We start from the raw sequence: 15,891 nt of genomic DNA on the forward strand, positions 1-15,891 counted from the left end.
AATTATTGGGTTCCTCTTCGTTTCCAACCACCAATACTCCTGCATCCTATGCTTGAAAAGCATGATTCTTTTGCTGATTATAATATAGCCATTGGAGATCAGAAATGGGAAAGGTTAAAATAGAACCATGGATACTTCAACTACAAGGCTAATAAGTCAGGTGAAAAGATCGCCAATGATCTTAGGCTGCGGATGAGAATCAGGAATTTATAAATGCTGAAGGGACCAGCATCAGGTTGGTTGGGGGGAAAAATGATGCCATGAAGAAATAGATGTCTTTTTGATCCTTTTTGTAAACATTTGTTTTTAACATGTTGAACTTTGCCATTTTAAGTATGATATTTTGTACTTTTTGTACAGCCAGGAAACTTAGCAGCAAAACTAGAAGGGACCTATTCGGTAGCATAGAAAAGGGACCTATTCCAACAAAATAAGAGGGACTTGATGAAGCGGCTGAACAAGAGAGCAAGCATCTAGGCGATCAGTTAAACATGCAAGGAATTGTTGCACGGTACCTGGATTCCTGGAAGTCATTAAAGTCATATAGCAGAGCAGATCTAGCATCCGCTATGCTCTATATTTACGGGAACTTAAGAAGATACCCGATGTTTTCTTATTATGTTGCATGTTTGCATGAATCTTGAGTTGTAACGAACTATCCTTTATGAGGAAGTCGTGAATTTAGGAATCTATTATTTCCTTTCTTTTAAATAAGACCTTGTCTGTAGCTCAACAGTCAAGTAGGAATGAATTAATAGAGTTAGGCGATATTCTGTTGTTTTTCAAGTGTAACATTGCCTACTGAATGAATACATGAGTTTACTGAGTTTCTACACTTCAGTCTGAGTTAATCTTTTCTTCAGTCTGAGTTAATCTTTTCTTCACTCTTCCGTGGGGCCCACACGGGAGGTGGAGTTTACTTTAGCAATTAGGAGTTAGACTCAGCTTTCTAAGTTAAGTTTAGAACTGTTCATGTAGCCACTGGAAACAGAACCAGTTACTGTTCTTGCAGCAGTAGGTGCATAGATGTATGGTTAAGTAGTTATCTAAGTTTTCTTCCAAACATAAGATAGTTGTCTTTCTTTTTGATAAAATAGATTTCCTTAATGGTTATTTTATTCAAGGTAGTAGTGACTTTTAGTAGAGGCTAGAGCATATACTTTGCAAACACCATCTCAAGTTCACGCTCCCGAATTGATATTTAATGAAGACCAGCATGGTACTTTGGTGGTAAAGGATGTCCAATCCTTCAACTAAAAAGGTGTTATATTGACTCGACAGTCTGCATGCATTAATAAACCATTTACCCTGTACGGTAAACATTTGGTGTTGTTGCCTATAAGGACCGGGTGCTATGAATGCCGAACACATTGAATAAAGATAGAAATAAGAATCCAGAAGATGACAGCATAAGTGTGGCATGGGAAATATTAAACCACACACAGCAAAGCGATCGGAGGCACAGACTCCAACAACTCGTCGAAGGGTACAGCAGTGGTGTCACAAAAGGTGACCACGGTACCACGGGAGCACTGATGAACGGAGTGCAGTCACCAAGTCGATCAAGGGAGAGGTTGATAGAAGAAGCCCGAGAAAGGCGAAGGGTGATTGAAAGAACAAAGGAAGCATTGGCAAACTGTTGTATGCCAAGGGGGAATCCGGACAGAAGGGAAAGGACCAGCACAGCTCAGAGTGTCGAAAGAATTCAAGCGTGGGGTGAACTCTTCATCCCTGATACACCTGATGAGTAAATACAGTTTGGTCGAAACAACCAAGTACTTGAGGAAGCCTTCATGCCACTCAAGAACGTAGGTGTCCGTAACGTGGGTGTTTAGAGTGCTACGAGAGTACAGAACAATGCGGGTACCGACAGCAACACACAACAAAAGAAAGGGTACCGATGGCCAGTCCAAAGGAAAAGTTACCAAAGTTCAATAGGGATGGCACGGCTGACCCAATCAGACACTGCAAAACTTGTGAAATGATTTGGACTAGGAATGGAGAAAATGACCATGACGAATGGGCAAGGCAATTTCTAGCCACCTTACGAGGTGTAGCAATCGATTGGTTTTCGGACACCAATCCGGTAAAGCTAACCACATGGGAAAACATAAAGGAATTTATTACAAAGTTTCAACTGCTACGAGACGACAACAAGATAGTAGTAGAGATCTACACCACAAAACAAGGAAGAAATGAAACAGTCCGTGTATATGCTAGAAAACTAAAAGAATTAGTAAATAAAAAGGAAAGTAAGCCAGTAGACAGGCTGAAAAAGAGATGGTTCATGAAAGGACTACGCCCGAAGTTAAAAAGGAAAATGAAGATTGTACCACCATCGTCGTACACTGAAGCGTACAATTGAGCGATGGACTTGAGAATGAACAAAAAACAAAAAAGAAGAAGAAAAGCAGAACTTCTGAGGATAGCAGCAGTGATGAAAAAAGCAGTAAGAAGGTCTAAGCCCTCCAGAAGGATATGATCAAGATGATGAAAGAGTTTAAGAATATGCAGAAAGGGAACAGTCAGACCAAAGAAAACGAGCTATGGTGCACACAATGCAAGACAGAAGGTCACACTAAGGGATCCTGTCCGAAGAATCAGTTCTGTGATATCTTCCAAATTGCGGAACATTCCACAAAGGAATGCCCGTTCAATATGAAAACAAGAGGGCATCAACAAGTGCTCCTGACATAGCATCCACGTCAAGAGGGAACGGAAACACAAACAATGACGATGCCACCTCGGGTGGGTACAGAAAAAAAAAAGAGGACAAAACAACAACACCAACAACAACAATAATAACAATAATAATGGGGGTCGCAATCGGATTCAGTATGATGCGAACGGCCGACCGATGGTTCAATGTCGAGCATGCAACTTATGGGGCCACTTTGCACAAAACTATATAACGAAGAACACACCGCAGTTGTTATGCAAATGGTGTGGTCCTAGAGACCATGAAGATGCCAAGTGCTCGAAATTGAAATCAAGAGTGAATTTGATCAACATCGAATCAGGAACGGACAAAGAAGTCCTGGCAATTACACGTAAACAGGCAAAGTTGTACGCAGACCCGACGGAAGAAAAAAAGAGACTAGAAGAAGCACGGGCAAAAATTGAGAAGGGGATGCAGACAGAGAAATCACAAACGGAGAAGGGGGACACTGCGGGTACCTCAATGAGGAACTATGCAGAACAGAATATCATAAGACGGATGTTACAAACTAAAGTGCCAATAAAATTAAATGATCTGATCCTCACAATGCCCCAACTACGAACAACACTCACAAACATGGCTCTGGCTGCTAAACTACCAGAAGAACCTGTTGTGAGGTTTTCACACCATCGCCCCAAAATTTTTTGGGGACCCCCTTTTTTGATCGCCTCGGCAAATAGTTTTTGAAGTTGTCCAAAAGTTTTTTTGTGTTTTGAAAATTTTGAGCCTTGGACACCTTCAAGGTAGTGGGAGAAACTTAGCTTATTTTCACCTAGTTTTTTTAACTTGATTTTCCAGAACCACCAATTCTATCCTTAGGCCGAACAAATTTCAAAGTTAATTCCAACTTGGCAAGATAAAATTGTAAATTTTGTACTTAGACGTTTTCTTTTGAAAATTTGGATATAATTGTGTAAATTTGGATAATTTTCAAAAAATGAAAATTTTGTTAGATCTGGTCTTTTGGAAAACCTTCAATTTTTGGTGAAGAAATATTAATTTTTGTGAAGATGAAATCAAATTGCAAAATCAATTTTAGACTTCAGAGAAATAATTTTATATGTGTTAAAATGCTAAAATTGCTTAGCAAAATCGATTTGGAGGAAAATTGCAAAAATTGGCTTTAATAGATTAAAATTGCCTTGAAAACCTTTAGCCTTTAATGATATTGGTAATTTAATATGGAAAAATGGCTTTTGGTTAGCCAAAATCCAATTTTAATGACATATTAATTACTAAATCTTCATTAAATGGAAATATTTAACACCTCTAAGGCATTATTTAATTTCTTTTTGCAATTTGGAACTAATTGGCAATTTAAAAAAGTTAATTTTCATCATGGCAAAATTAATTTTGGTTAAGTATTTAATTGTGGACCATAATTTTGCATTAATTATTTGTTTTCCTTTCTCCGAGGGTCCAAGTCGGCCAACTAGGAAGGGTTTGTCGAGTTGGCTATAAGAGGAAACTCCTTCCTCTTCTTTCCTCACTTCTCATCTTCTCCTCTTTGCTTGTGGGTGATTTTTTTTTAAGAGCAGATTTCTCCTAAGATGGGCGAATTTTCTTCTTGGAGCAGCTTTTGGCGTTGGGCAATTTTCCTTGCATGGCAGATTTTCCTCCATTTTGGGTGATTTTGTCTTGAGGGTAGATTTCTCTTCCATTAGCGATTTCTTCATTGGGCAGATTTGGCCCTTCCTTGCTTGGCGATTTTTATTGGAGGGCAGATTTTTCATGGTGTTGGCGATTTTATACAAATTCTGATTTTTGCAAGGAGCTGCGATTTTGCCCTAGGTTGGGCAATTTTGTTTGGAGGTGAATTACATGGTAAATTTCTGATTTGCAAAGGATTTGAAGTTCTTGAAGTCTGATCCTAAATTTCGAATAGTTGTTGTCCGGTTATTGGTTAAGGTAAATTTTAATCATTTAGAGTTGAAAGGGGTCCTTAAGCAAACATCCTTCTTTCGTTCTAGTCTAAGGATTGCTTCCCTTGGTTCTACTTGCCTTCTGGTCCACCACTCTACCATCCCGTAATACGGCGACGAGTATGGAGGATGTTAGTGCAAGTAAGAATCCCAAGCGGACAAACACTAAGAAAGACAAAGAGGATATGATGCCCAAAACACCCTTCTTCTTGAAAATGAAGCGAATAACCGACACTAACATCGGTGCAATGGATATGATACGGATGAAGGACGGACTAAAGGAAGGACAATTCCCCTTGGCAAAGAAGATACAGAAGACGGTGGTACATCGCAGCCCAAGCGTCGACACTTCCATATCAACCATGATGAGTGACGTTGGGGTGGCGCTTGATTTTGAAGACATCAGAGGAGAATATCAATGAGACAGATCTTGGATCGAGATTGGATGAGCTAGGAAAGGTTGCTATCAAAAGGAAGCATCTAAACACCCTTTCCTCCCTAAATGCTATTATTGGATTTGCGAAAGAATATGAGAAGGATCGTGAAAAGATACTACAAGCAACAAGTCATGTGGTGAAGTCGGTGGAACTCAGGGCAAAGCACACACCTTGTCCTTCTATGGAGGAAGTCAACGAAAGGCTAGCTAAGTTCATTGCCTTAGCTAAGAAAATGGAAGAAAAGGGAAGATTTATATTAGAGGATCATTTGATGTAAGCCCAAGTGGCAATTTCTCTTTCTTCTAGAATAGGACAAGTGTCTATTTCTAATTGGCCACCATTTTGGTGCCTTCTCATTAGTTGCCACTTTTTGCACTTTTTTCATTGGTCCATTGACGAGGTAGTGTCTTCTCATTGGTCGATGGGGTGGCAACCCTAATTAGGATTTTTAGGATCCAATCTGGATCGTTGATCTTGTTTTGATCTCCATCGTCCGTTTTATTTTTGGCCCCTATATAAGGCCATTTGCTCTCATTTATAAAGGTTCCGAGAAATTGTTACTAACATAATACCAAAATTGCTCTCTTTTTCATTGTTGTGACTTGCATGGTGATTAAGAACATTGGGTGTTATTGCATGGTTTCTACTTCCACATAGTTAGATTTCTTTTCAAGTTGTTAAAGTTGGTTGGATTTCAAGTTGCTTAAGTGAAGTTAAAGTAGATGGATAGTTGCATGGTAGCATTAGTAGATGTTTGATAGGGATCAATACTAGACCACTAGCATCCTAGCGGCTAGTTGGGAAGCCTTGTGTGGTAAACTAGTTCATTTTCCTTTGAATCATTGCATCTGTGGAGGTGGCGCCGCTGGTTAGCCTTCATTAGATTCAATCCCCGTCCATTTGCCAACCTTCCATTCATAGGAGTAGGAATAGAATAGTGAGTAGCTGAGTAGTCGAAGTTTAGAGAGGGAAGTTAGAGAAGTCAAGTATTAGAACACATCCATTCACCATCCACCACCATCGCTTTCCCATCAACATCATCATTGGCAAACACATCATCATCACCACCATCAACATTATCTGCCACTCGCATATTCCACAAACCCATCACCATCACCATCATTCCACCAAAGTCCAAGACATCCTTGAATAAACAACGTAAGGCCGCCTATGTGATTACCAACAAATCACATCGATAAAATTGAGCAAGTATCCAACGGTGTAAGGAACATTGGAGTTATACTCATGTCTCATGAGCATTAACTTTTCAAGAGAGGAGTTGTATGTTTGATATCCCATATCGAATATTCAAATCCTAATATGTTATGTAGTGATACAAAACTTGCATCAACAAAACCTAGGAAGGAGAAGGGAAGCGGAACAAGCGCAACAGACCCAATGCTGCTAGCCTTCACATCAGAATGGCATCCGACAGTCATAGAAAGGGGTATATTGGGAACGATCCTCTCAGACACAATTGTGGACGGAGGTTCAGGGGTAAATGTCCTACCAAAAGATACCTAGAAGAAGTTGGTACAGTTAGAAGGTGGATCAAAGGATGAAGATCTGGATTCGGTGAACGGTCTATTTCACTAGCAGATGGAGGATTATGAACTCTTCCAAAGCTGCAACATACTAGCAATAGAGGAAGAACACAATGGAGATGGATTTCCAAAAGAATTTAGGGAAATAAAAGAAGGGAACACACAGCTGGATGAAACATCTACACATGTATTCAATACGAAAAAGCCAATAAAATATGAAGAGGCCATAGTACAAACCATGAATCTGGGAGATGATACCGAACCAAAGAACATACTGGTGGGAGATAACTGGAATCTAGTATTAAAAGCAATTGCATTTAAAATATTTTTAGAATACAAAGATGTATTCGCATGGACATACAAATATCCGAAAGGAGTTCCACCGGAGTTGTGCATTCACCGCATTCCGCTAGTAGAAGGTGCACTAACCGTACAGAAGCGACCTTACAGGATAAGGAGTCAGCAAAGACAGCCCATGATTAGAAAGAAGCTCAATGCCAAGAGGTCACAATGATGCTGAAGGAGGTAGTGAAAGAGAACTCCTAGATCCAAGCTGATTTAGAGGTTCGTACCCAGCAACTGTATCAGCTAAGATGAAGCCAATCTACGCACTCAAGGACGCATCCTTCCGAGTCTTCTTAGTTAATTTTTGTTTTGTCTTTAATTGTGTCATCCGGAGACGACTTTCTTTTTGGGGGGAATGATGTTGTCAGTAAACATTGTATAGCCGACGGGTAGATTAGAACCGAAAGGTTGTATGACAATTGAGTAACCCCTTCGAACAGATATATGTACTTGAACAAAAAGCAAACATTTGGGGGAATCATATCGAATATTGCAGTATCTTCTGTATACATGCGAATAATAAAAAGAATACTTCTATGTTACACGTTCTTGTCTATTGTCTGCATGCATTAATAAACCGTTTACCCTGTACAGTTAACAGCTATTAAATAAATAATTTAAAACATAAAACAATTTAATTAAAATTAATTAATTAAAATATAATATGTACCTTAAAGGTTTGATTGATCTTTTTCAATATTATTTTAATATATATACCTATGTACGTACACATAGAGATAAATATAAAGTGACACTATAATATAATGATGCCACCTCACAAATAAATATGTGTACGTAGATAAATATAAAGAAGAATAATTTTGATTTTTAAACCTTCAAATTTTCTTCCAACCTTTATCTTTCCTTTTTCCTTATTTGAAACCGATTGAACACTTCGCATTTTATATTAGCAAATATTCTTAAGTTACGGAAGCCAAGGAGTCACGTTTTCATTCTTTTTAATAGAAGTCATGGGTGGGAGGCGGATATCCTTTTCCAAGCACCCAACTACCTTTCTCAAGATCGGCTTCCTTTATCAATTCTGACTCCTTCATTAATTTTGTCTTTCTTTTGCTCATAGTTTCCGAATTCATTCACCAGTCGAATCTCTACAAACTTCATTCAAAATTTCTGCAATTTTAGTAGCGTCCTTGTTACAAGTCGGCTATATATTGTTCTTTGCTGGAGTTGATGGTTTCATATGCACACTGTGATTATGCCTGGTAATCAATTATAAGAAGAGCCGAAATCCCTGTTGTTACCAGTCTATACTGTGGCAGTAATCCTTCCCACGATTTCATGCCCATTCAAACACGCTACCAGAAATCGTGAGTGTTATTTTGGTAGGAGTTGTGACTTGATCTTTGCAAGTAAGGTGTGGCGAAGTAGTTGAGGGTTCAGCAAGACAATATCATCAATTTGTCCAAGTTATGTGAAACACCTGTAAACAATATTTCCAATTTGATTTCCTTGTATAAAAGGTACAATAACATCAAATTTCATAGCAGCAAGTTTCAGCATTTATCATGCTGATATCATGTTTAATATCTTGTTTGATTTTATAGATAGAACTTCTTTTAATTTAGCTTGTTCATGGCAAGTGATAGCCAAGTAACCATAGTATGGATCCATAAATCATTATGCCAATGGATATTAGAATAAAACAATAAACTCTACAATCTTTAAGAATATAAACTCTCAACTCACAAATTGTGAAATGCTGGAAGTACATAATCATCATGAAATCAATAAGAGTCGGTTGCTCTGAAAATTCTGACACCTGAGGCTCACCTGACTGTATAGCCAAGGAAAAGGGTGAAGAGGTGAGAGAAAGGAATCTGCAATAACATGAAATAGAATTAGTTATGATATAACAGTGTTTATCATTTTTAAAAGGAATCATTTAATAGCTCGTGCATGGTCATGTTTGTTGTATTCTCCTGTTGTCAAGTTGAGTGGTCTGATTAGATACCAGGATGCGCAATGGGTGACAAGATGTTCCATGTCTATTTCGGGTAGGGAGGGTCTTTCTCTTTAGAGATTGTGTAGGGATAAGTTATGGTCCGAGGTTGGGTGGTTAAGCCCCTGACAATGTTTCCCCTCTCCACAAGATGTCGGGCGTGCATTAGATAAAGATAAGCTATGCATTCAATGTTTGTCGGAAATAGGTTTTTTTTTATGATGTATATTCAAGTTGAAGGTAAGATTAATTGAGTTGTATCATCGTTACAGTTATTTCTTTAAATGAAAGCAACTCTTAGCGTCAATATAATTGGCAACCAGTTAGATCGGTTGATCTTCTAACTTGGCATGGAATATATTTATTTGAGAGAGATAGATTTATCTAATGGATTGCTATTTCAGTCCTTCATTCATAAGATTAATGATTATGAACATATCATCTAATCTTATGTTATTGCCACAATTAAGCAATTAGAAGGAAAGGAATGATACAGTGGTATCCGATGCCCTAAATGATACAATGATATCTGAAGCCCTAAATGATACAGTGGTATTGACACCCCAAATGATACAGTAGTATTTGATGCCCTAAACGATCTAATGGTAATTGATGCCCTAAATGAAACAACGGTATGTGATGCCCTAATTGATATAGTGGTATTTGATGGTAATCGTCATTTGATTTTGATATAGTGGTATTTGTGGACTAACCTAGGTGTTTGCAGAAGCAATCCTAGATTGATTTTGGTTTCGAATTCCATGGTATGTAGCTTTTAATTTCCATAGTAAATTTATTGATGGTGTTTTTAGATGTTAGTTATGAGTTTTCCGTTTAAGTAATTGTAACTGTTAAATCTCATTCACATAAACGTAACTGAATTAACTGTCTTCTTGTGAAAATGAAGTAATAATTGTATTTCTTTCAATATGTTAGTTGTTAATTAAGACCCAAATAATGCAATTGTTACAGAAATGGGCAAGAGATATTAGAGGGCAAGGGGAAAATATTTTCACATGGTTCAAGCGCATGGAAAGACAATCATAATTATAGAAAAGGCTTGAGGATTAGAGGAAATATCGAAGGAATTTGAGCCCATCAAATAGAAGGTCATTCCTCGTCTCAAGACATTAAGGGCTATCCCCACATCAATCCTGATGCAGAAGGGAGTCATTGATAGGGGAGCACCTATGACTTTGGCTATTGGTATCTCTCATTGCCTACCAAGAAGACTACATGTGTGCACGCTCGCGCACAGTGCATTGATATTGAAGATCTTGTATTGGGAATATGTTCGAAGGTTCTTATTGCAATTAAAGAGCTACTTGATCTTGATTTTGATGTTGCTAGTGAGTTAGATTTGGAAAAGTTAGTGGAAAGATTGGAATCACTTTATTTCACAAGCATGGATTCTCTTGAGGAGAGTCACTTGAATGGCTTCCTCTCAGTCATGCTCCCTATTACTGAGCTATAGAGGCATTCTTTGGATTGAGATAACACGCTAGACACGTACAGTTAGAGGTTAGAGATGCAACATGGAAACCTTCATAGTATTGACATGGAGGAACTTAGTAAAATTTTGCTTAAGTTCTTGATTTTGCTAGAAGGGAGAGAAAGAAGGAAGTCGACATCTTGGATGATGACTCAGCAACTTCTTTGCTTCTTATTGGTCCTCAAGCCTATAAATTTTTTCATTAAAACATTTTGTGGTGCTTCATTTCTATTGGCTACTTTTGGTTGCCCTAATTAGGGTTTGTAATAGATTAATTTGGGCCCTTGATTTTAAATCAATCTTGGTTGTTCTTGTAATTGGGGCTCCTATATAAATCCCACTCCCCCTCATTTGTAAAGGAGGGTTGTTGGAGAATTGTTGCTAAAATAATATCAAATTTGCTCTACTTTTCATTGTTGTGTCTTGCATGGTAAATTGTTGTGATCAAGTTTGTGTTATTGCATGGATATCTACATCTCATTTAGAATAGATTTTCATTTCAAGCTGTTAGAACAGATTTTCCTTTTGAGTAATTAAGTTTGTGGATGGAAGGAATTGGAAATAAACACTTGTTACACTCGACCAAATCTAGGCCACTAGTTTCTTACGAATTATAAGAAATACCTTGTTGTAATATCCCCAATTTTGATAAACTACTTTAAATAATTAATCGTCCCAAAAATTAAATAATATTATTTAGACCTTTAATTATTTAATAAAGGGGCCCAATTTTTATTAATTATTCCTAGGCGTTTGTTGTATCGGCATTCTTTTGTAAACCCCCAGGAGTTTTCTTTGAAGGGGTATTTATGTGCGGCATGTTGGAAGTTGTTAGTATGTGATTTAGATTATTTTATTGTATGCAAATTCCTATTGGAGTTTTGTGTTGTTCGCCATTTTGTAAGTGTGAGATCTTCCCTACTTGGCTCTTGCAGTTTCGGTGGGTATCAACCCTCACCCTATTCCGTCCATTGTACTACCTTTCTTCGGATCTAGCACATTTGGAATACAATCTTTGTCTGCAAATAAATATTACTTGAATAGATTATTTTATTGTATGCAAATTCCTATTGGAGTTTTGTGCTGTTCGCCATTTCGTAAGTGAGAGATCTTCCCTACTTGGCTCTTGCAGTTTCGGTTGGTATCAACCCTCACCCTATTCCGTCCATTGTACTACCTTTCTTTGGATCTAGCACATTTGGAATACAATCTTTGTCTACAAATATATATTACTTGAATGACTTGCAAATACTTGTGTTGGTGTCTATTTGTGTGTTTGGAGAATACCTTATTTACATCATTGTCTCAGTTTACTCTCAATTCGGCCTCATTGGAATCACACAACGTCAGTTAGTCTATGGCGAAGGTATATTTCCCTCTATGTGGGTGCTAGTCATACGACTAGCAATCACTCTCTCATTGTGCATCCATTTTCCCTCCTCTTTATACTATACATCTCGCCCCTCTCTCCACCTTGTCATACGATACCCCTATTGACCTCCTCACCGAACCATTTTTTCCTCCCTTTGTACCACAACCGTAGCACATCATTGTCTCCACTGTACAACAGCTTCCCACCATCGTACAATCTTTCTACCCCTACTCCCTACATCTCCCAAGTAATTCAACATACACCTTTGACATCCTCCCACCATACAGCCAATATTCAAACACCGTACTACCTCCCAGTTTCAGCGTACGGTCAAACTGTGTGTAGGTGCAGTAGTTTATTTTGACATCTTGATTTTTTGGGGTTTAAATAGCCATAGGGAATATTACACTTGTGTGGTAAGTCAATGATCAAAACCCATAACTTCAATTAATATGAAATCTTTAGTTTGCATTCACTTGATGGGACTAAAGGTGAAATATTGATTTGAAAATCTTTAGTATCTACCATGGAAGCTTGCACTAGGTGGATGCAGTCGCTGAAAAGATTACACTTAGCAGAGTCCAAGTCCATCAACATTTCCTTGCATTCTTTGTTAGAGGTAAAGTAGTAGCAGAATTTAAAGTCTAAGTTAGAATCCAAGAGTTAAAAACCAAAGCATATTTTCATTGCATAGTATAAAGCCAAATCATTAGAGTCAAGTTGGCAAGTCTTGAGTGAACTAGAGTAAGTCCCCTTGATGATCCAGCAAATCACATCATTTCCACTGAACAAGCATCTACAGTAAAAGAACCTTTAAGTCACCTTGTGATCTTACTTTGCAAGCTTAGCATATGAAGTGACTTTATATAAAGAGAGAGTTAAATATTTGGTGTTTCACTTTGAAACATTAAGTCTTTGATTCTGCACGTTGTAGTGGACTAAAAATCACATCAACAGTTTAGTTCTGATTGAATTGTGTTGTTGAGTACCTCTATGGTCCCTAGTAGACTCTTCTAAGCCTATCGGGTAACCAATGAGGTGTTAACCTATACAAGCTAGAAGGGTAGCCTCATGGAGAGTAAGAGCATGAACATTGAGTCCCCAGATGTAATCTAATGCCATGTGTACTTGTGAAAGTAATGAAGTCTTGCAAACCTAGTGAATTGTGGGATTGCGGCCATTAGCTTCCAGCAGCTCTGCATCAGATATCTTGAATTTCGGCCTTCCTATGGATAATGTTATGGACCCCTGTTTTCAAGTCAGCTCTCCAATTTGGAGCTTTCAAATCATATTATTATTTTATTTGCAAATTTACAATGATGTGTATGACCCCTAGGCCAAATTCACCAGTCAAAATAATAAAAATGATTTTACTACTGTTATTAATCACATCCATCTATATCCAGATATATAGGACTAAATGAACAGAAGATGAACATCTGTAATTGTGGCTACCATAAATCAAAATGTAGTTAATTTATTTCTTCCTCACCAGAACAAATGTAGAGTATAGAAAGAAATGAATTAAAAGTCCATGGGCAGTTAAAACAGCTGAAAATGTTATTTAGACAGAACAAAAAAGTGCCATAGTAAGATTTTCAGCCTATGATGGGCATTCAATCATATCCAAGCACATATAATCTTGTTCAAATTAAATAACAAAATGCTGAAATGTCAAATAATAGATAAATTAATTTTAAAAAGCTGTAAGTAGAAACAGCAATGAAGTTAGGGCAGGCCACCAGAGAAATCAAGAGCTACTCTAGGATTTACAGCCTATATTGAAAATTCAATCCAATTTGAACAATCTAAAACCTTTTTAAAAAGGGCTTCTACATAAAATTGTGTAAATTAATAATTACCAACTATAACCAAGATACTAACCAGTAAAATAAGGATAGGGGCCCTCTCTGGCAACTCCCGGCTCCAGAGATCAGCATCCTTTCCTCCAACCGGTAAATCCAGTGCCACCGTACCCCCATCTGCCATATGTAAGCCCTCCCTCCGAAACCTGATAACCGGCAGCGACCTGAAAAAGGCAGCAAAAATAGTCTCAACGTGCCAGTTTCCCATCAGTGGGAATGGCACGTAAAGGCGTTCCAGAGTTGTGAGCTTAGACAAGAGCTCTGCATCCTGTCCTATGATCTCCAATGGCTTTCCAGGTCGCCGGCCAGGGGCTCTGGAACTGCCGGGTACATCATTCCCTGAGCATTTGACGGGTTTCCCAACCCGGAAACATTGTCTGAGCTGCGAAATTCGCCAGGAATGACTTTTTCTGCTGGCCTGGGCAGGAATGATTTCTGGCAGAAGGGGAAGGCCGCCATTGCCATTGTCAGTTGACGACAATTTTTCCTGCCGTTAATATTCCGTCACCAGTTCTGTCGTTCAATAATATACGGAGTTTTTTATATTTTTGGAGGAAGATTTTTAACATGTGGCATCAACATATTGAACGTTATATATAATTTTATTTTTTATTTTTTTTGAAAATAGACTATGGAGAAGTAGCATATTATATGGAATGTATATATGCATTTTCAATGAGTTTTGGCCGATAGAGGCTACAAAACGTCAACACTTTCTTAGAGAGGATAGCAAATAGATTCTCTAAGAATGCAAATATGGACATTTTTAACAAGAGACTTGAAGCGTCATAGTTCCTGCCACCTACCATATGTGTGGTGGTAGTATTGTTGTAAAGCAGGGTTGGCATTAAGTAATAATCAGTTAATTTGAAAAAGCAAGAAATATAGTTAAAGCTTTGTGTCCAAGCCAAACAGTAGTACATAAATCAACAGAGAAAATATGTTAGGAAATTATAACCCAGGCAAAAAGAAAACTACCAACACATGCAGCATGTTTTAAAAGATCTCAATCCGATTTACGCATAGAATGTAAAAAGAAATAGTTAAAGACAAAATGCTTTGAGCCACTCTTAAGTAATTACTAGAGCCACCAATGTTGGGCTACCATTACCAAAGTTCATAACCAAATTTTAATGGCAATGGCTTCCAAGAAGAAGGTTCTAGTTCTAAAGAAGGCCGATGCTCCTGACCAGAAGGCTTCGGAGCCCCCTTGTCATTAGCGGAGCAGGATGGAAACGAGAAAACATCTTTCATAACGATGAAAAAGAACGAAAACAGAAGGATGGAAATCCAATTCCCGGTCATTCCTTGGTGAGCGTGATATGCCATAATATCTTTGATCCTCGCATGAATATGCCTACAAACAAAACCATAAATTAAAAGATAAGATGGCTGCAGAGAGCATACCATAGTGTTGTAGATGGTTTTGGCCCTAAAATCCTCGAGCATGTTCCTTAATTGATTACGTTGCAGAAGGTTTTGGACCTGAAATCCTCGAGCATGTTCCTTAAAAGATTACATTGCAGACATTGGCATTTTCCCAATGGTAGATTGGTGAAAAATGAAGCTTCTAGGGTGAAAAATGAAAAATGAAGCTGCCCTAATGTTTTCCATTTTTTTCCCATTGCACACTAGTGAAAAATGAAGCTGCCACGGTGAAAACTTGGAAACTCCTGGAGTTTTCCATATTGATCGAAGCAACATTAATTGTATTATCGCCAAAGTGTGGACAATTTTTTTCGATAATTTTTGTTTTGGAAAAATGATTTTCTCCCTTGCTATTTTTCAATACACCTAATAAGATGTCAGATAAATGATATTTTTTATTTTTTAATAATATATGTGAAGTTTCAAACTTTATCATAAATTGAAGTCTTCAAAAATAATTAAATCTTATTGGTTTGGCAATCGTTTTTATTAGTGTTTTAGTGGACTGAATGATTGCATTAGTATTCCTGCTGTCGACAGGAACTAATAATCAAGAGGAGTTCTTGACTGGTGAGGTTTGTCATACTCTTGACATATATATATTTGTTGTTTCGACCACGTCTTTTGTTTGGTCCTTACGCAATTTTTGGTTGTTGGGTTTCGATAGCCAATGAAATTTGATCTTAAAATATGTTTTTTTGAGAGCTTTTTAAGTATACCAATTGTTAATAGATATCATCTTATATTTTTTTATTGATCTTTGACTATTTTATGTTCAAACAAATTTTCCTTTTATGTTTTTAGTGG

The 15,891-nt window shown here is 37.7% G+C and overlaps 1 pseudogene across 1 annotated transcript in view; it reads right to left on the bottom strand.

Annotated features, from left to right (window-relative positions):
- LOC149554885 (embryogenesis-associated protein EMB8-like) overlaps positions 1–14,446 on the bottom strand; it is an 84,524-nt pseudogene extending 70,078 nt beyond the window's left edge. The window contains exons 1-2 of the transcript XR_016364451.1: positions 14,435–14,446; positions 13,676–14,143 (exon numbers count right to left, since the gene is read on the bottom strand). The product of XR_016364451.1 is annotated as an embryogenesis-associated protein EMB8-like (transcript). The remainder of the gene's footprint in view (positions 1–13,675; positions 14,144–14,434) is intronic.
- Positions 14,447–15,891: the final 1,445 nt, after the last annotated feature.

Source organism: Cupressus sempervirens, chromosome 5 (genome assembly GCF_028749045.1).
Source record: "Cupressus sempervirens isolate cs-2001-9-10 chromosome 5, ASM2874904v1, whole genome shotgun sequence".
Classification (NCBI taxonomy): Eukaryota; Viridiplantae; Streptophyta; class Pinopsida; order Cupressales; family Cupressaceae; genus Cupressus; species Cupressus sempervirens.